Source organism: Vanessa atalanta, chromosome 11, assembly GCF_905147765.1.
Source record: "Vanessa atalanta chromosome 11, ilVanAtal1.2, whole genome shotgun sequence".
Classification (NCBI taxonomy): domain Eukaryota; kingdom Metazoa; phylum Arthropoda; class Insecta; order Lepidoptera; family Nymphalidae; genus Vanessa; species Vanessa atalanta.
In genome coordinates, this window is record NC_061881.1 from 8,108,687 (window position 1) to 8,131,251 (window position 22,565).

Consider the following 22,565-nt stretch of genomic DNA (forward strand, 5'->3'; position numbering starts at 1 on the left):
GTTTCCTCACGATGTTTTCCCTCACCGCCGAGCACGAGATGAATTATAAACACAAATTACGCACATGAAAATTCAGTGGTGCCTGCCTGGGTTTGAACCCGAAATCATCGGTTAAGATGCACGCGTTCTAACCACTGGGCCATCTCGACTCAAGTGCATTGACGATGTTAGGATTGGTTAAGAAATATTAACCAATCCTAACATCGCCAATGCACCGTCACCCTTAGGATCTAAGATATTATCTCCCTTGTGTTTGTAGTAACACTGCCTTACTCAAACGGAACACAACAATACTCAGTATTACTGCTTACGGTAGAATATACTTATTATGATGAGTACCTACCTAGACCGGCTTGCACAGAGCCCTATCACCAAGTAAACAGTATCATAATTCACAATACATTATTTACATACAGGCTATTTATAAAAGCTTATAGATAGAGTTTAGATTTTTCTATAAAATCGAAAATATAAAGTCGTTTTAAATAACAACAACTTTTTTATAAAATTTGATGAATCTGCTTGTGTTATGTCGTAATCATCACAAATATTAAGATTTTTCTAGCATTTTTTTTATCAATTCAACACAGAACGTGGTCAGCAAACACAAACAAAACAACACTCTGGAATATTACGGAATTAATGTTATTACTTAAGTGATCAAAATGAAAATGGATTAAAAAAATTACTAGTTTAATTTTAAACAATTCACAATTGTGACGTCGAAAAAAAATTACATTTACATTAGTGACAGCCATCAATTTATAATTTCCGCGGGAAATCTTGTCTTGTATCTTTATTCGAAAGCAATATAATCGTTCTGAAATCGATTTCAGCAATAACTAAATATATATTTGTGTATTTATTAAATAATTAATATTAATTTAACTTAATTAATTAGTATTTCTAACATTACCTTATAATTAGACTAAAATACGTAGCAAAGATTATCATTTTAGAGGATATATTTTAGTTGTTGAAAATAAAATCGTTAAATAAGGGTATTTCTTAAATTTAAATTAAAATGCTTCTAATATTCAATATAAATCAAAGATTTAAATTAAATCTTTGATATAAATAGGCGCATTCCACTTGTCTTCTTCTTTGTCTTAAACTCGATAAAAAACCTTTTTTTTTTCAATTGACTAAATGATAAGTATTTGCATAAATTAACACAGTTTACTTAATTAACATAGAAATCATAAAATGCCTCAGAAGTTGCAACGCAATGGCGTGCCACAATAAAGAATTTCAATTAGTCGCACTCTAGTCCATAATTTCTTGCTGACATTTCTTCCTGCTTGAACTCGCCCGGTTCAACTTTATTTTAAGTTACGTAATCTAAGAAACGAATATTGCTTGCTCGCTTCAATAACTGCAGTTACGACTTTGCAAAGCCGGTCCACAACTTCACAGTCGACACTCGACAGGTGTGGCGGCAGTGGCGCTGTCATCGCATAATACTATCTCGCTTGCACCCTTTCTCCCACTCTGAGCTACACGCGTATTTTTGTGACGTCAGTCCGAGTTCAGTCGCCGTTCTCTTCGTTACCGGTTTCTGGATTTATGCTTTTAAACTTACGTCTCTTGTCTCGCGAACTTTTGCCGATCAAACTCGTGTCTAATACAGAAACTTTATACTGGATTTTCTTCAAGTTTTGTGTGTGAGAACAGTTTTATTGTTTTAAAAACAAGTGTGAGTTGTGTTGGCTTAGTGTTTTGTGGTCACAGGTGTCGCATTCCAGTGTAGACGCCGACGCAGCCTCCGTATCCTATACTACAATTGGAACTAGGCAGGTGGATATCGTAATAAGCTCCTTTTTAAAAATGTAAGTATATTTGAAATGAACTACTTACCTGATTAAAAATTAAAAGGTCAGTCGTGACACAAAATTTCGTTACTATTTTTTATTATACATATATTTATATTGTTATTTGGAAATCATTCATTTAATACATTTTAATCACATATTAAGAATACTTTTAAAAGTAATGTTTATTACATATAAAACTTTATATATATATAATAAACTATACTATACTTTTCATAAAGTATAGTATAGTTTATATTTGTATTCGCTGATTTCCAAGCAGGACAAATTTGTAACTTTATTGTCAGAAAAGAGTAACTACTGAGCTCCTTGGCTGGTTTTCTTGGTATAATATACATTCGGAATAGGTGGTAACTTTAATTTTATATTGTAAAATGATGATTCAAAGGTGCTTGCGAGAGCCTCCGTATATAAAGTTGGCATATTTTGATTTGATTTGTGTATCAAACAAATAATGCATAAATAACCACTAAGTTTATATACTATGATTCTTACCTAAGTTTACATCATTTTAATTTATGTATTTGTTAGCACACCTGGTTGTTATTGTTAGTCTAACGCGTAATAAGACACTTAGGTATTTATAATACGTGAATTTATGTGAAAAATATAATCAATGGATATAAATTGCATTTGAATATTGGCTGCATTAAAATCGACACGATACTTGTATTAAATGCATTATTTAAATGTCAGGCAACGATTCCGTAGGCACAGCCCGCACGCTGCAGTTGAAGGTTTTTGTTTCAGTGCATTTGTATGTTTTTGTTCTTGTGTAATGACAAGAAATATAGACTTCAGAAGTTTAAACGCGTATTAACATCTGTGCCGCCTATGCTAAACTATATCACTATGTCATAGATATGTCTAAACTAAATATATTTATTTGTATAATAAAATAAGGAATATGAAATTTATGTGAATGTTTATTAGAATCATATAAGATCCAGTACAAATGTAGGTACGTGACTGTATTCATTGACATATAAGTCAGTGTCCGCGGCTAAAAAGAAACTTGGTTCGCCGTAATAGGTACTGCTACCCTTTTGCAAGTGCTTGGGAATACATAAGAATTATTATCATGAAGATCTTAATTATATACAGATAAAAATTTAAAATCGTTACTGTACAAATTATGACCGCGTGGAACGCTGGCAAGAATGCTAGCAGCAATTCACCGTTCAATCGTAGTTCCGGTCATTTGGGCAAAAAAATTACCAGCCCTTTTGTGACCCGTGGAGGCAATAAGGCGAGGTGGTAATATGGTGATTAGGTATTAGGGAATATATATGACAAGCAAATACCTACAATGATACAACTACAGCCTGTTAGCTATTTATTTGAACTTTAGATTTGTAGGTTTTTTTTTATTTATTAAGCGAATAAGTACGTTGTTGTATTATCGATTTCAGACAAATATTGGTTGTATGCAATAAGAAAAAAAAACTTAAAACTAGTCGTTCGAGTTTCTTAAAGGTCGGTAATTGCAATAAATTATTCTTAAAAATTACTGCAACCACAGCCACATAAATATCAAAAATATATTTAAAAAAAAGAAAAAAAAATCTTGAATTGAACGGCTTACCGTTTAGTAGAAATTAATTCCTTAAGGACTTATATCACTAACTAAATATGTACAGGTTTATACAATGTACTTAAATGGCTGTAAAATAATATTAAATAATATTAGTGCACAGTTATAAAAAATCAATTAGAAGATATACACACATACAGTATACATCATAAAGTACCTACTTTGTTAGAATAATAAATAATATCGTATTATTATTTTTCTTACGACTTACGATTAAGTTGACGTACTTGGTATATAAATAATTATCTCAGTCTTCGTTAGTAGTGTTCTTCTATATACATATAAGGCGAGCAGGAAAATAATATTGATTTATTAAATTATTAGCTATGTAACGTTGAGCCACCAAAAACTTTATTTAACGTAGAATAAAACGTGTAAACGAATTTATCAGTGACGTAAGTTGACAATTATACGATTAAGTTTTTCTAAAAGTTTGTCAAATAACATACATTTAAATTAATAATGCTGACATACTTCCAGTGTGTGAATTGATACTAAAAAATGTTATCAATTGGTGATTAAATACATAATCAGCGGAAATTAAGTGTTTATTTCATGTGAATGTGGTTATTTCAACTGTAAATTATTATTAGTATTCATATTAATAAATAATAATTATTTACATTGGTACTTGTGACTACGACAAAAACAAAAACCAGTAAATTTGAAGGATATCCCGTCATTTGGATGTAACTGGAACATGTAATAATATATTATCGATATTTTAGGTTTTATTTTATTGATAGATACTTGCATATTATGTTATTAAAACCGACTTTTAATATAAAATTAAATTATACTAATTTATGGCTTGTGTTTCCACTCATAAACCAATGGCATAAGATACAATTTCCGTTGACATTAAAATTAATATAGTCGAAAGAAAATTTAAAAATATCCAAGACCATCGATGCATAAAATTTATTATTTATGGTCGTCGAAGTTTTAATAGATTTGACATTGTAACACTAAATCGGAGTTTGTTTTTTTTTTGCAAGTCATTAAACTTTTCCAACGATTTAAACTAATATCATGCTAAAAATGCTTACCAATAATTAACTCATTCAAAAGAACTGGTTGCATTGATATGCGTCAACCCATAATAAAAATATAAAAAAAAACTTCGTCATATGCAAACTATGAAATGTTATGGCTATCATAATTTTTAGCACTTATATTACTACACTATTCTGACAGATATAAAGGTCATAATTATAATTTATGTACCATCTATATTATTTGTAAATATTGCCTCCTTTGTCCAGTGGCTAGTTGCTAAGGTTGCAGTTTCTAAGGGTCTCGCCCTTAGAAGCATTCTGGAGTTTGGAAGTAAACAGTGTGTTTACAGGAGTACACACATATATTTATCAATACACATCACAAATTTGATGGCGGCAATGCCTAATAAGATTAATAACTGCGCGTGATATACGGTGCGTAAGTGTGTGTGTGTGCGTTAATACGGACACAGGTGCACTATGTATTAGTATTTATTCTCTCACACTCAATTCATCCGATGAGGACCAAGCATTTGTATTTTTGTGCATTGCCGCCAATTTATTTGTGACGTATTTTGATAAATAAAGTACCTAAATTGTTTTATATAATGCTTAAGATTAGTTTTATTATCTTAAATATATTTTATAGTAATATCTTCTATTTAATTTTTAAAGTAAATTTTATATTTAATAACTCGTATAACTCTTGCATTGCAATCAATATTTCAAATATGTTTATGGTATTCTGGCTAAAAAAACAATTTATTGCCAATGCCCAACATGGAAGATAAATACTGAAATATTAATAAAATATAAACCGACTAAATAACTAATAATATTATAAGTGCGAAAGTGTGTTTATTGGTCTGTCTTTTTACGCAGTAATCGAATATCGCAATTTGCGATCGACGCAATTTTGTGTTTAGAAATAGTTTATAGTCCAGAGAGTGACATGAGCTACATTTTATCTAAAAGATCTACTAATAACGATACAATAAATGAAGGTATGTGTTTAGTATTCTAAGATACATACATTTATCTAAATATATGTATCTTGGATCATACCTATCTTTATATATATATATATATAAATCTTTTGTAGGTGCGTTTGTAACGGAACTCTTCTGAAACGGTTTGACAGATTTCGTAAAACCCGGATGAAGTCGGGACGGGTAGTTAGTATGCTTAAGGTTTTACAATGCGTAAAACTCTTGTCAATTTACTATATCGATGTCGTTAACTAACCATGAATAAATGATAATTCGTTTTCATATCATAAAGATCATCATTACAATTTCAGTTTTATGCTTTGATTGTTATCGAGAGTAAGTGGGTCAACTTAATCCCTATTTGGTAAGAATACCGCTACTATTGGACTCTCATATTGAAACCTCAGGAGCTCGATATGGACACCATGTAGGTCGAGATTTCATGTCAAGACAATCAAGTTAAGATACTAATATCACTATTGTGTTATTGCCCTTGCTCTATTTATTGAATAAATTAGCAACTCAAATACAATTCGTGATAAATAGCAGTGTGGGTTATTATATATTCGATTCTATCAATTATGAATTCGATACGCGTTATTTAGTGTTGTTATTTTAATTCGATTTTTAAATATTATTTTACCGTTAGTGTGTCAGACTAAAGCTTTTCTTTTTTTTTTCATTGCGACCTAAAGTAAATAAAATATACAGATTAAAAAACTGATTCAAGATGTGAAGTTTTATTATTAACTGATACGTAAGGACAATTTTCAAAATTATAACACAATTTCATGCTCTTTAAGCAATTAATTCCGGGTTTTGAGTTTTTTAAATTCCTCTGAAATTAAATAAATTAAAAATTAATAAATTAGTAACAGAAATAATGAACTGGTTATCTATTAAGGACCAAAAAACGGGGCATATAACGGGTCTTTGTCTCATCATGCCGCTTTTTATCAAAAATAGGTAGACATACTTGCAAATTAACTAGTAAATTTCTAATTTGACAAACACTAATTATTCTTATATAAAACATGAAAATCATATTGCCGGAAATATTAAAATACAACAAAGGATATTAAAATCAGGAAGCAGTCTCGTAAGTCGGCTTCCTGATTTTATATTGCAACCGTGGCGCGGCACTAAATCTGTTGAAACGATAACGCCTTTAGGTTTAAATCTTGCTTCACAGTATAGAAATGATTAACTTTGTCCTAGCCACAACTACATCATCAAAATATGCATAAGCATGATCATATTTAGGTACTATTCAGCCCAACTGAACCGAGATGGAACAGTGGTTAGAACGCGTGCATCTTAACCGATGATTTCGGGTTCAAACCCAGGCAAGCACCACTGAATTTTCATGTGCTTAATTTGTGTTTATAATTCACCTCGTGCTCGGCGGTGAAGGAAAAAATCGTGAGGAAACCTGCATGTGTCTAATTTCAACGAAATTCTGCCACATGTGTATTCCGCCAACCCGCATTGGAGCAGCGTGCTGGAATATGCTCCAAACCTTCTCCTCAAAGGGAGAGGAGGCCTTTAGCCCAGCAGTGGGAAATTTACAGGCTGCTAATGCTTAATGCTAATGCTAATACTCAGCCCAACTACGCTTTGTTGATTGAATACTTGTGGCAGAATATCGTCCTACACGTCTTACGTCGATGTTTTATTTTACAGCTAATGATCTGAATTAATTAATAAAAACAGAAAAGTTATCATATGGAAGAGCCCTTTTGTGTCTGGATTTGAACCAACGAAATGCTGTATATATAGAATGTCAGGTCTAAAATGTGGTAATGATATGCATATATTCGTATAAAGATTCTCACACATTCCTGTGAACGCAGTTATTTTTTTAGCTTCTATTACATTCATATATGTAAATGCTATAGAAAAATGTAATTTAACGTTACAAACTTGAATTAGTATATGAAATATCGATGTATTATTAGAAATAATTCACAATAAAGAACAAACGTATTAAAAAAAACATACGCGTACATTAAAGTCTGTTAAAAATAATATACCTATGTCATGAATGTTATTAAGTAATACTTTTATTTATTGAATACCTGCTTATTGAATGCCTTTGTCCTTCACAACATGGCCGCTGTATAAATAAACAACATGAGATATTCAACTGATAAAACGTATTTAACTAAAATTAAAAACAAAAACATTTCATAAGATGCTATCAAAGAATCGCGAGTCCACAAATCTCCATTTGTGTCAGTACAAGAGAAGATAACATCGACAGGACGAGACAAAACAAGCTGGCCCTTTTATGTGACCTATTAGCTCCCGCCCTGACTTCGTCCAGATTCGACTTTAATTTTAATTCGACGTAAACTTATACAGTAGAACCTCGATTATCCGAACTAATTGGGACCGAGACTAGTTCGGATACCAAGAAATTCGAATATACGAAATGAGGGTAATTGGGGACACCATCAAACAATAGTATTCACATAATAACAATATAGTCTATTAAAATTTGATATACTTATTAAAAAATATAATACTTTGTAATATAAACAACCTAAAAAAGTCAAATTACTACTACTTTTCATTATTTTTTTATGATTTCGTCTACAACGCACCAACGTTCGGATATTTAAGCGTTCGGATAATTTAGAATTCGGATAATCGAGGTTCTACAGTATTGGAAGTGGCTTTGTCGTTTAACGTGCTAATCTCACAAACGCTTAATTCGTTTTGATAAAATTTCCATTGCGACTGTCCGATATTGAGGTAAGTTATAAGCTTTATTAAATTACAATACGACCTAAAGATCAATAACCATAAATGACCAATATCGCAAATTCTTTGAAGCTGCCGTGAGTAATCCAAATTTAATGCGAGTGTTCTAACTCCCTCTGGGCATAGCTACATCTTCATAATACTCGTACTTAGAATGATGACTATCAAACAAAATGACTCAGTCACCACTCGTGATTTTTGGTTTTATTAAATTAGTACATTATTGTGAAATACCAAAAAGTAGTTACATGCGAAATTAAATACAAATTACAATAATTATAACATCCACGGGATGTAGGTATATATGTACATCCCATAAAGGATAGAATGCATCTAAACACCGTAAATTGTTTCATTCAAGAGTGAGACACAAAGTGAGTTGTTTCTTTATTACGGAATAGCATGATAGGTTTCGTTACGTCAAAATTCAATACAATTAATACAATATTTCACTGTTGCTTGGGTTCGAAAATTTCTGGTATTCGCATTATCATAACACCCGGACAAGTGACTATATAAATAGTAATTTTATCGCTGTTAAAAAAATTTAAGTCATCCAAACTAAAAGCAAAATGTTATAAAAGTGTTTTAGTTATGTGGAAAGTTGTAAGAATTTTTATTGCTAGTGCTTTATCGTAACGACCTTGGAGATTTTTTTACATTATAAAGTAGCAAAGTAGTTCCTGGTATTGAGAGCAGTCAGTAGCAGTCACTATGATTTAGCATATTTTTTGTTCTTACTAAACTTTTATTATTTTTGATCTTTTTCTTTTTCTGTTGGACATTTTCTTGTATATTTATTATAGAGCTTAAAAGTTAGCGATACTCACTTTTTTACACGGTGAATAATCGTACATTGTATTTTTTACAGTACAGTACAGTTTTTTAAACTCTTTTTGGAAAAAGTAAGATAAGGAAATTAACCATTAAATAAATTAATTATTAAATTCATCAGATTAAAAGTAAGTCGATAGAGATTTATATTTTCTGGTGATAATGGAACACTTTCACAACGCTTAACGTTTGAGGTGTACTAAAAGCAATCCGGATTAAAATAGGCAGGCAAATAGACAAGAATTTCCATCATACGGTTGTAATTTAAATGGAAAGAATCTTAGGAACCTTATCCCGCCGAACATTATTTCATTCTATATATTACACTCCGCTGATAGTATTGCTTTTAAAAAAATGTTTTGTATTAAAAATAATCTGAGCAATACAATCCGGTGTCTTGAAGGCAAGGGTAACCAACTTCTAGACGAATACGTTTTTTGTCTTAGCTCACTTTTCCATCAGAAATATAATTGTGGTCAAGTATAAACCTACAGTCAATAAAAATAATAAAATGGTATACTCATATTATAAATACTTGGTTAACTAAGCATTGCATTAACTACTAAGCGAACAAAAAAATGAAATCATATAATTACCATTGGAATCCTTGAATTATATATATGCGTCAATGGAATGCAAAGGCCGTGCCCAAAGCCTATGTACGAAGGAGTACAACTGCCTAATCTATACAAACTGACAGCTCTGAGAACTCGAGGGGTCTTGAAACATGTAAGTTTGAGTTGAATGCAACTGTTTTGTTTGTGGTGCACGAACGTTCGGGATGACAAATTAGATAATTAGTTTAAAATCACGACATTTTGTTCACGCTAGCCACTTTTAGTTCTTATTACGAAACCTTAAAGGTCATTTCGGGTCGCTTAAGGCTACAATCTTGGGCCTCTAAAATTCTTTTGTTGAAAGCCGTTGTTATTTGGACTATTTTGTTTTTCTTTCTTAAAATATTTCTATGTTTGTAAAGAATGTTGCTTAATGGACCTCGAGTGGCTGATGACTTAATACAGATTGGTAACCCAGAAACAAGAAATTTAAAACCTATCGAAGCGGTTTTTCGTGATTGTATCTTTCGATTTTATCTTGTATAAAGGAACTAATGATGCATAAATATTCATTCCTCGTTTTTTCCGCTACAGTAACAAACACATCCTTATGAAATAGTTTTCCTTTGATATAATTGATTTATATTATCATTTCTAATGAGCTGATTTGAAAGCGTCTTAGTGTGATGGTAGACGTAGAAAGTCATATTGATATGCTGTATTTAATAGTTATCGATGTTTCGAATTTTTACTCGTTCTAAGTGTTGATATGAAACAATAGATACGAGTCCTAAATAGTAGGGACTTGAATATATTTGCCTAGGTAATTGTATATTTTTGTCATGGAAAAGTCATGGATCTAATGACATTCTATCGCTAGGTACAACAATATATTTAATAAATATAATAGAATATATATATTTATATAATCTACATAACTTTTATATGAATGGACTTTGGCTAATTTATGTGACTATAATTATTTATTGGTTTTATTTAATTATTAATTCCTTTAATAAGCATTAATTTTGCTGCTCCACATCTTCCGGGCGTACCGAGACGATGACATATTTTTTTAGGCGCGTTTATATTGACGTCTCTTAAAAATGTGGTTCAAACTTAGTCCGGTACATATTTTTATACTACTTATATAGTAAGTTACCGTCTGAGATCTCTATCAATAAAGGTAGAAAACAACACCTGCCTGACAAGTATATCTAAAATATTCGAGTGAGCCGACAGTTGTCACCTGTTGCACAAGCCGTATAAAGTCGACGATTAGTCTGCTGACACTTTTAGGGAATCGGATCTCTTGATTTTTTGTGTTCATTCAATAGATTATTAAGTATCAAGGGCTACATATTATGTTATATAATCATTTTAATTTTGGTTATGAAGGTTACTTTTTGATAAAGTAAATAATGTAAATATAAGAATATTTGTGTAACCTATCAGAGCGACATAGTCACCCAAGTGACTCAGCTCTTAAAATGAGAAAAAAAAGGTTACTTTTTGAAGTAAGTCTGTCTTCAGCATGAAAATGACATACGTATGTTTATTACGTAAGCAAAACTAATCAAGGGATTTTTATACATATACTATTAAACCACGACACAATCTGCATTAATGTCAATTTTTATATAAATACCTTTTCGTCACTTACGACACTTTTAACAAATAATATAAATATTGACAATGCTGACTAACATTGATGTTGCAATGTGTTCTTTAGTAGCCTTTATTTTGAATTAACGAGATCAGTAATATTCTTATGTATTTAACTCTTTTGGTTTTGAAAGTTCCATTGGTATATAACCTTGAGACAAAGATCTATATAGAGCCATATTTCTACAATTTACAATGAAATATACTTAAAAAACCCTATATGACTTACAACTGTTTTAATACGGAATGTAGATTTTTTTTTTTCGCCCATAATACACGAGCTCCTTATATAAATGTGTAGAATTTTATGAAGCCAAGCTAAATTTGATACTATGTATTTTGTGTTATATTACAATGGAAAATTTGTGCAATTATTCAAATTGTGTTAATATAATATTATTGAATGATAATAAGACATGTGCACTGATTAACAGTAAATTAATTATTTTTTTGGTTTTCGTGCACTGCTTCGCCAACAACTTTGGTAGGCTGGCTTATTTCGTGGGATTTGTGCCGCTAAACAGCAATACTAAGGCTTGTGCACATACCATCTTAATTTCCATGATTAATATTACTAACAGTAACAATGGCTATGGGCAGTAGTGCCTACCTACCATCAAGTGGCCTTTTTACCAAACCTTCTGCCAACAAGACATTAAAAAAATATGACGAAATTCTAACGATACATTTCTAGCCTATGGAGCTATAAAAAGATTAAACATTAACAATTGCATTATCAAGATTTCTTAAACGGTTCCAATAACGTTCAATAAGCTATTTGTATCAAATATATAATCATACAGTACAGAGAATCCATTAGACGATTTGCAATAATGTAATCGAGTCCTTATTGTCTCAATATTAAGGTATAGAATAACATACTGGAAATACTGTTTTGTTAAGCGTACAACCTTTCAATGAAGTAGCGTAATGAAATGCAATTGCATGTGTACGCTCTCGTGACTGGAACTTTAATATCAAGTAAGACTGACGTAAGATTTAAATTATATCGTTTATCCTATAGTTATCCTACTGATCGATAATTCGACTTGTACTGTTTTGGTATTTCACGTGGGCGTATTTAATATTATAATGATATGAAATGTACGCTTTAAGTATTTGGGTGGTACGGTAAGCTTAAACGGTTGTCAGGCCTTTAGCTTTTATGGTCGAATATGATAATAATTGTAATAGATATTATTTTAATATTTAGATTGTTACCGGCTTATGGATAATGTGCAGAACTGAATTCGAAATTATATCCAGCATTAAGAGTCCTTAACATTACAAAAAATACTTTCACTACAAATAGACTTTTTTTGCTATTTTTTCTTACGCAAATCTGTGTTCTAATTCCATTAACTTAAGGGTCAGTCTTAATTGATACTGTAGCTGACAAGGAATGCGAAAACGTGATAGTTGTCGGCCTTAACATCAAGTAAGGGCAGGTGGAGTGAGGACGCACTTTTACAGTTATTTGTTTTATAAGAATAAAGAAAATTTTAATATTCCTACACGTTGAAAGATTGCATTTACAGATCAGTAAATAAAATATTTAAAAGTATGTAGATATTTTAAAACTGGACAAAATGACTCCGTTCATTTTGAGAAAAAGGTGGTTACTCTATTCTGCTAAGCTGCATAAGAAGAGCTTGAGATAAATTTATATTATATACTAAAGATATAAATGATACAAATGAAGCATACAGTACAAGGAAATAACCGTCAGACCTATTTCGACACACGTTATGATTCAACTAATGAATCAGGATATGATTGAGAATTGAAGCTTAAAACGAGATTTGCTTCTAGAATATTCGTACACGGATTTATTCATTTTAAACACACATTAACAATTGATGATACTCTTACGAGTGTAAGTAATAAGTACATCTAATTTCTATAATTTATTTTATTATTGCCGTAAAATTGAATAAAGGAAAATATATATAAATAATCAAATATTAAATAATGTAATTCTTTATTTCTTATAAATTTTTGTTCCTATCAGTTATAACCTTAGTTTAAAATCGTATTGTCGTGATTGCTATGTCCTTGCTTCGTCACTTTACACTTAGAATGACTTATTGACGTTTTGACAAATGAATTTATTGTCATGTATTAGCATTGTAGAGAATGTATTGAGAACATGGTTCGAATAATTAAATGTGTGAATTAAACTCAAATCAAATCAATTTTATTCAAGTAAACTTCACTATGAAGGGTTTTTGAATCGTCGATGTCGTTGTCGATGTCTCAAACTGTAGGAGTGGTCGATTTTTGGTATCGTTCGCGAAGAAAATACTACAACAACTAAATTCAAATTACAGTAGTTTTCACTAAACTTGGCATCACAAAGCTTGAGAAGAAATTTTTACATATGTACATAATGTCACAAATTTTAGGGTATAGTATAATTAATAGGGTAAATTACGTATGGTTTACGAAGATTATAAAATTAAAAAAAATGCTAGTCGCATTTTTTAACTTAGCCCCAGTAAGGTCGGTTATTTTTCAAAGTAATTAATTTTATTAACCAAAGAGAACTATAGACTTAATTTTTTAATTTTTATGTCTTGGAGACATGATGTCTATTTCTTATTAAATAATATTATAGCTTGGCAAAGTTTCCGCAGAACAAAATATCTTATTTAATCATTGTTTATTTGTACATATAGGAAAAGGTTGATCGATCAACTAAACTTGCATAATACAGCATGTTCATATTTTAAAATGTTTCTATCGTATCGTGATAGGTCTTGTGTCATCATGATCGGCGTATGTTTCAATGATATACGTACAAATCTTTGCTACTTATGTATTGACAAGCGATAAAAACATAAAAAAAACTATGTCCCTCTTGGTGTACTGAGAGAAGTTAGCCTTCGAATGATTATTACTTATCTATAGTAAAAAGCATTTATATATACATTTATAGCTAGCATAGTCACAAACATCTCGACATTCATTTAATGACTTAATCTTAGATCAATTAAATTGAACAAAAACCGCGATATTGATGTCTGTTATTCCATCTCTTTTCCACTTTTCAACATTCTGTCGTTATTTCTCGACTCTTACCTTCGCGGTTTCAAAGTGCATCACGTCCCTTTGATTGGTACGTCAACCTGTCTTTTCCAATCGAGGCACGATTCAACGGAATGCCAATTTAAACTCCGAAGTCGTGTATTACTTGGCCTTAGTCATCTTTCAAACGGTTCTTTGAAACCAATACTTCGCTGTTAATTTGTGAGGGAACATCTTTCAATTCAACTTTATCTAAAGACGATCTTTTATTTATTATTTGAAACTATAAATATATCTTAAAAAAACTGGTACGTTCCAATGCGGGATTCAAATATATATTTGTTACCAAAAATATGTTAGTATCTTATTATATTTAGTAAAATCTTGAACTGATTTCATATAACCCTAACTTAAGGCACACCATGTTACTCACATAGGTAGAAAAAACCCGGTCCGGTACATCTAATACGTAATATTTATTTAATATGTTACGACAGACATTCCTTTCATATTTGAACCTTATATGTGCGAAGAGAAATCCGTCATAGCTTGTTATAAATCCACCGAGGCAAGTTAACGTATAAGCAAATGAATATAAGAAACGTTATTTTCATTCGAATTAGGTACTTATCGATAAAAATTGTTGGGTACATTGCATGTTCGGTTTTTCTTATGTAGAATTTATCGATAACTTTGGATAAGCAGTTTGCTTTTACGTTAAAATCTCTTGCAAGCTATATTATTCAAGTTTACATACTTACTAGTACTAAATGTGTAGATTATGAATGTGTTTTTAAATGATGATTTATCATTTTAAATCGTATCCATTCTGAAATCTTTCACAGCATGTATTCGCCAAAGACATGACTACGGACAAAGGCAAATTAAAAATAAATTAAAACTGTGATCGATTGGATCGCTAATATTTAAATTCGAAGATAAATTACTAAGAACAGCACCACAAAAAGTAAATTCAAGTGATGATATGATTGTGAAGCAGATGTTTTGGCAGTCCTTTGAAACGTATTCTGGTTTTAGAGGTCACACGGCCAATCAGCTCGTGGTTGGCACGTATTCAGTGGGTGGCTCATGACATTCACATGTATTAGACATCAACGAGTGTGTTTTGATGATTTTCCTTTATTAAGTTGTATAACACGAAAACATTAGTATTTATATGCGGATTAAAAGTATAATTCATATTTAACGCTTGGGGGTCTATTTAGAATTTAATACATAAAATAATAGCTGTTAAATGATGATGACATTTAAGAGACAATACAATTGTAATTTATCGCTTTCATCGCTACAAGAAGTATCATCAACAATCCAGTATTTCTTTTGTAGCAGCTACATCTACATAAACAAACAAACGTAATAACAGTGACATTAACGCCGCAAGTAATTCTAAGTAGGAGTGAATTTTGTTGCAATTTCCTTATCCCCAACACGTAATGCGGAAATTATTTCGTGATCGACGTCCTACTATCTTTATTGTTATACAAGAATCATTATTTCTCGAAGTTTCCCAGTTATTTGCATGAGACTCGGTCTGAGTGTGGTTGAGTGTAAACAAAAATTATTACTTGAATTAGACTTGGATCCTGGCACGTGACTTTATCAGGTTTATTTAAATCACACATATTTACAGATAGAAAAGCAAGGAAAAATTAAAGTAAATAAATACGACAATGTTTTGAAAATCTGCATATGTAAACTAAATCCGCTGAGAATAGTATCTACATTTATAAAAAAAATGATCTTACGCACATATATTCATTAGACGTTATTTCTTTTACCTATTACCAAGACATTGCCATGTGTAGGATTAACAAGATATTCTAAATATTTGCAAGAAAATCGCCAGAATGATAGAAGCTTGACTCCATTACTTGAAAGTCAATTAAAAAAAACTTAACGTATGTAAATATTTCAATGCATAGTATAAATTCTGAATTAATTACATTACAAAAAATAACGGCACAGCCTGCGAGACAAAAGTATTTGGTAAACATTTAAGGCCTGTCTGGCGCCAATCATCCTTGGAAATGGAATGTTATATTCTTAAAAATTTTCAATACTTAGACGATTACTGATAAAGGCGTATTATTATCATAATACGATTTTATCAATTAAAATATGAAAATGAGTTACCTAATTCAAATAAAATTTAACGTTAATGTCGCTTCGGTGCATCTCAATGGAAAGTGTTATCAAAAATGAGTATCCGTTGCCGCTTCCTGTCCTCAAAAGGTCTATCTTGCGGCTTCTTTGAATGCACGCACGCACCGTGTCGTCGTTCTCCCTACTCTTAGATCTTGGAGCCTCGACCAATCGTTTTTTGTTTGTAAAACGCTCTACAAAACAAACACGTATAAGGGAATTGGTCATGAATTTGCCTTTTTTATCAATCTTACTTCTCGGTATCTCAGGGAATGTAGTACCCGCTGTGTTAACATGTGTGTGGACATGAAGTGTTGCCACAGTTCCTATTTCAGTAAATATATTACCTTGGTAATTTGTTTCTCTACGCACATTCAAAGTGGGTATTAAATTTTAAATAACAACAAGAATGATTTGACGACCTCCGTGGTCGAGTAGCGTGTACGCCGGTTTTCATGGGTCACTCTGAGATCCCGGGTTCGATTCCCGGCCGAGTCGATGTAGAAAAGTTTATTAGTTTTGTATGTTGTCTTGGGTGTTTGTGGTACCATCGTTACTTCTGATTTTCCATAACACAAGTGCTTTAGAGCTACTTACATTGGGATCAGAGTAATGTTGTTGTCCAATATTTATTTATTTCCGGACGAACTTTATTTTTGTTATCAGACTTTTGCAGTCATAGAATATGCACCAAACCTCCGAAGACACAAATTTTCATATCAATAGTATAAATCACAATTTTTAGATACGAAAAAACATATCGTTATACATTAATACTATTTTAATTACAGCAAATGTGAGATAAATCAAAATCTATTATTGTTTGAATATTTACCGATAATGGGCTATTCTCGGCGCCAAATTTATCAGATCCATTTTTAACATTGATGCCTTTTGTCTTACAATACCGCTAAGCCTTAAAGCCGAGACACGTCGATGGAGGTGTCAGAGCGAGTAATTGATCTGTCCGATAAAACAGCTTAATTCCATTTGAAGCTCATTTTATTAAACCTTTTTTTAAATTACATTACTTTTATCTTTTGGAGCAAATTTAAGACTCAATGTCATGAAAGACTACATCTGTTGAAGTTAATACAATAATCGAGAATTTAATACACATAATTTATTATGATGCCTGATTAGAATATATAATTAAATTTAGTACTTTGTCCGTAGACACAATAAATTATTCCGGAAGAATTGTGTCAATCGCTGTGAGACTTTCGCTTTTGCTAACGAAGAACTAAATTAGACTATCGATTTCATTTGCATGAGTCAATTAAGAAACTATTTCCTCAAACCTACAAGAAACTATCGAACTATACAATTTAAAATATTTACGCATTAATCAAACGCATTCCAGTAGTTAGAGGTAAATTCCGAACAATAGGAAACTTACAGCTTGTAAATAATTCCGACACCTAAAATGTTAATGATTTTGCTTTTGCGAGATGCCACTCCCCTTTGAGGTATAGCCTTGTAGAATTATTCCGTTACAATTGTTTTGATCCCTATCATTATTGGAGTGAAGCTACTCGCATAGCTGCTGGCTGTCTGTATTCTCGGTTAGAATTCAGACATAAAAAAATACTACCGTGTTATCTACGGGCGTGAGAATATTAAATTATTTTGGTTTTAAAATTATGTATCGACTGTAACGCCATTAGTTTGTATCTTCTAAAGCTTAACTTTTTTTTTATTCCCAGCTTAGGAGCTTCTAAAAATAGAATCTATTTATTAAGTATGAATGAATAAATGTCATATTGACTGTTATCTATAATTTAATCTGAATTTTATTGTGTTTTATATTAAATGTTATATTGCCGTGGCTCTTTTGATGAGTTCGTTTTATATTAAATGTTATATTGCCGTGGCTCTTTCGTTGAGAGAATCGAGTTGTAATTCCATTTATTCCCCAACGAATATTTCTTCCTTTTAAACAATACTTTTTCATAAAGGGATAAAAACTAAAGCACTGAAGTGCAGCTGTCATCCGATACGCATGCGTCACTGACTCCGGATGTGGGCTGGATCTCCGTAACATTATACGACTGACTCTCCAACCGGTTATCAACTTTTTGTTCCCGATTTATCTCTGTCTCATTTGTTTGCAATATATCCATGGTCATTAGGAAATTTTTATTCGTCGTATTAAAGGCTTCAGCCATCGAACTGCTTCGATGGTTATTCATTGTTTATTTTCCATTCTGTTTAATATTATTGGAAAGATTGTAATCTTATCTTAATTTTTTTTCTTGCATATACCTATATTCTGTAAAAGGGTAACTCGTAAAATTCAACCATAAAAAGTTACTTTACATCTGCTCTAGTTTTGGTCGTTACCTATACAGAAATGGAGTATTCTTATATATCTTTAAGTGATCTTTAAACTAATTCACCATAAACGTTGCTAACTGGCCCTTTATGTTTTATTGTAAGCATGGTTCACATGTTCTACATTCTAGTTTCTCCCACGTAGTTGGTACTCCATTCCTCATTCAATCAATCTCGAGTCTACCGGAACAATGGGTTACTTGATGCGTTTTTTTATCTCGCGTTGTTTCCATCTGTACGATCTATAGAAATAAGTGTTATGCAAACACTGACAGAATTATTTTCTTAATTATTATTGTTCAGTGGATTCTTTGATGACATATAAATTATTTTGCCTTATTTAGGCACTTTTCATTTTCTTTCAAATTACCTTGTCTTCTCTTTAGAAGACGATTTGTATATCAGAATCTTATCAAATCACAGTTAGGCTTTGAATTTTAATATGAATTATAAACACAGCAAAAAACTATCATGGTTAAAATTTATCATATCTATGGTAAATGTAGAGCCGAGATGGCCCAGTGGTTAGACCGCGTACGTTTAAATCGATGATTGCGTGTTCCAAACCAGGCAAACACCACTGAATTTTCATGTGCTTAATTTGTGTTTATAATTCATGTGCATGTGTTTAATTTCAACGAAATTCTGCCACGTGTGAATCCACCAACCTTCATTGGAGCAGCGTGGGCGAATATGCTCCTAATCTTCTCCTCTAAGAGAGAGGCGGCCAGCAGCAGTGGGAAATTTTACATGCTGTTACTACTATATTTTATATCCATGGTAGGATGAAATGAAATAAATGTAATAACTTATTACTCGGAAGTTTTATATAACATTCCATCTGGAGTAAACTTCGCCGCGTTTGAAACCTACGAGAAAGCACCATCTTAGGGTTAATTCAATAAAGACATTTCTACATTTCCAATTCTAACAGTACACTTATTAATGCATTTGAATAGTAGCTGCTTTGTTTAAATCTCCCACGCCGTCGTAACGGCTCGTCGAGTTAATAAGCGACTACGACGTGCGAAAATGTGTGGACGGGAAATGTTTGCACGTGAGAAAGTAAATTAACAAATTTAATTTAAATATAATATTTATTTATGTAATTTTAAGTGTTCGAATGAAAGTTTCTAAATAGTTATGTAAAATATATTTCTGTGAGTAATTATTATTTAAAGTTGTTTTAGTAAAATCGTTACATTTAATTATGAAAAATTGGGAAAATAATTATTAATCATAACACAAAAGCGTGAACGATTGACATTTGAAGGGATAAGCTCTCATATTTATATCTAATAGAAAGATAAGATGATAACACTTCCTATTAGAAACTTGCTATTTATATCGTATACGTATTTTATAGATATTTGGTGTACGGCAAGTGCTTGTTGTGAAAGTTAAGATTAATGGTTAAATTTAATATTTGGCTACGCACACATACTTACATATATTGTCAAAAAAAAACTTTGATTGATTATATTTCGTTCGATTTTTGAAATATTTATTTCTTCTTACATTCACTTTTCTGCTATTTAGTCATAGTCCAAAACGTCGGTTGTCGTACCTTTTGACCTTGATGTTTTGCGGTTAATTATTTAAAATACGTCACGTAGATGATTCACATCTTCGGGTCGTGACTTTCACGCCAAAGTTCCGTTGATAGGCATTATAATCTACGCGAAGGTATGCGATTGAGACCAACATTATTTAATACAATTTAGTTATGTATTAAAATGTCATGTTCTGTGTTATCTTCTACTTCCTAGTGCTATCTTGAAAATCTGTTTAGTTATTACTGTAAAATAGAAATTAATCATTACACTGAGTATTTTTGACAACTCTAGGAAAATGTTGGAAGAAGAAGTGGCTTACAATATTATGAATGACTGACTAACCATTGAGTGACTTTGACTGAAGCTGATGAGCTTCAGTAGTTCGTCGACTGAAGAGAAGTAAAATCCCTGCCCAATACGTTCTAGCTATCTGTATGCAATCGCAGAAATTTAACCGGTAATAAGCAATTACTTGGTGTTGTATCATCTCATCATATCAATCATCAGATACTCCACTGTAAAATAGACATATTTAGTAGTGTTGCGTTCCGGTATATATGGTGAGTAAATCAGTGTAACTACAGGCACAAGGGCGCATGGGTGATGTAAGGTGAATATTCCTGATAGTCCATAGAGGGGGGTGGTGATCACTTAACATCGGGTGCCTTCTTTGCGGGAACAAGTCCAGTCTATCCTAAAAAGTGTATCGTTATTACTTTACGACTTGGTCGATTCAAACAATTTCTATAATATGCGGTTAATATTATGAAGCAATTTTACACGAATCAATGTGAGCCTCCATCGGTGATCTTGATTTAAAATAACGCAGTATTGCCACTTTACCCCCATTCTCTCCTCGTTTAGTACGATTGAGGTTGACGGCAATAATCAGATTTCCTTCAGGCTGCTCACTTGCTTCCGCGTTCACAGCGCCTTCGATGTATACCTATATCTATTCTAAGTAACTTTAAATAGACGTTCTTTAGCGGACACACTGGGTACAAATATTTTTACTAGGGTTCAATAAGTGGTCGAAATTCGACTATAGTAATTATTGAAAAGGAATTAAGAAAACTATTACAAGAAAAAATTACACTCGTCTTTATTATGAGTAATTAACTTCTTCGGCGAATTTAAAAATAAGGTTTAATAGCATACAAATAATTACTTAATAACACTAAAGTATTCATTATAATCTACAATTAATAATAAAACTATAATTATTATTAATATGATAAAAGTAATTTCTCCTTTTTAAAAACTACTATAAAAGCCACACAAAAATTTCAATATTCACAATTTAAATTTGTAAATAAACATTTTAAAATGACTCCTACCTTCTTAACGCACCAAAAGAAGTATAACTTCTAAAGAGAATCGGTCGGCAGAGGAGAAAAAGACACAAAACTATTTTGTGTTTGTTTTCATAGATGCGAGATATAGATCTACATTAAAATGCCTGTTGTATATACAATATAACTTCTTATCTCCTGTGTTGTTAAATTACATTTATTATTTTCTTTACTTTTTAAACTTGGATACCAATGTATTGTAAATAGCATAATTTTATTTTTTTGCTGCATAAAGATCAATTCAATTGCTTGTTGTAACAATGCTTCTTCTGTACCTAATCAAACGTAACGACTTCAGTCTTCAACAACAATGAAATATTTAATTATTGACGTCAGCGAACCGTCTCGACTTTGCACATAAAATACAATTAACATAATACAATCAGTGCTGCACTAACCTCTAGTGTCTGAAACGCTGATAAATACTGAACGCTGATTGGTTGCTATTATCTACCAATGGCCATTCGTTAATAAAATCAAATTTGTTAATCTTTGATCAGCGTTTCAGATTTCGCGTTACGCATGAATGTGCTAGTTCGAGTTGGAGATTCGCAGTTTTCTTATGCTTTCTTTCAAAAATCTGTTTATAATTAGATCTCTTCGTTAAATTTTAATTCTATCGAATCATTTACTTTAATAAAATTTATTGATATTGTTAATATTGTAAATTTATTAAGCAAATTGTTTACATTTTTACATCTACAAGTTTGTTACACACTATGAATAAATCTGTTGGTAAGTATTATGTAAACATTGGCCCCAAAAGCGTCGAGACCACATTTATGCTCCGAATTTTTTGAAATTATTTAAATTATTTGAATTAGTACACATAAGTCAATGAAATTAAACCCACGAAATAAACCTCACTTCTTGACTCATGTTGCTGTATTGATTTAAA

General features: G+C 31.5%; 1 protein-coding gene across 3 annotated transcripts in view; it reads left to right on the plus strand.

The window, feature by feature from the left end:
* Positions 1 to 1,509: 1,509 nt before the first annotated feature.
* The window catches only part of LOC125067140 (cadherin-99C), a 132,942-nt gene continuing 111,886 nt past the window's right edge, over positions 1,510 to 22,565 (plus strand). For 2 of the 3 annotated variants that reach the window (XM_047675513.1, XM_047675515.1), the window contains exon 1: positions 1,510 to 1,829. The gene's annotated coding sequence lies outside the window, so the exon portion shown is untranslated. The remainder of the gene's footprint in view (positions 1,830 to 22,565) is intronic. The other variant, XM_047675514.1, reaches the window with a different exon arrangement.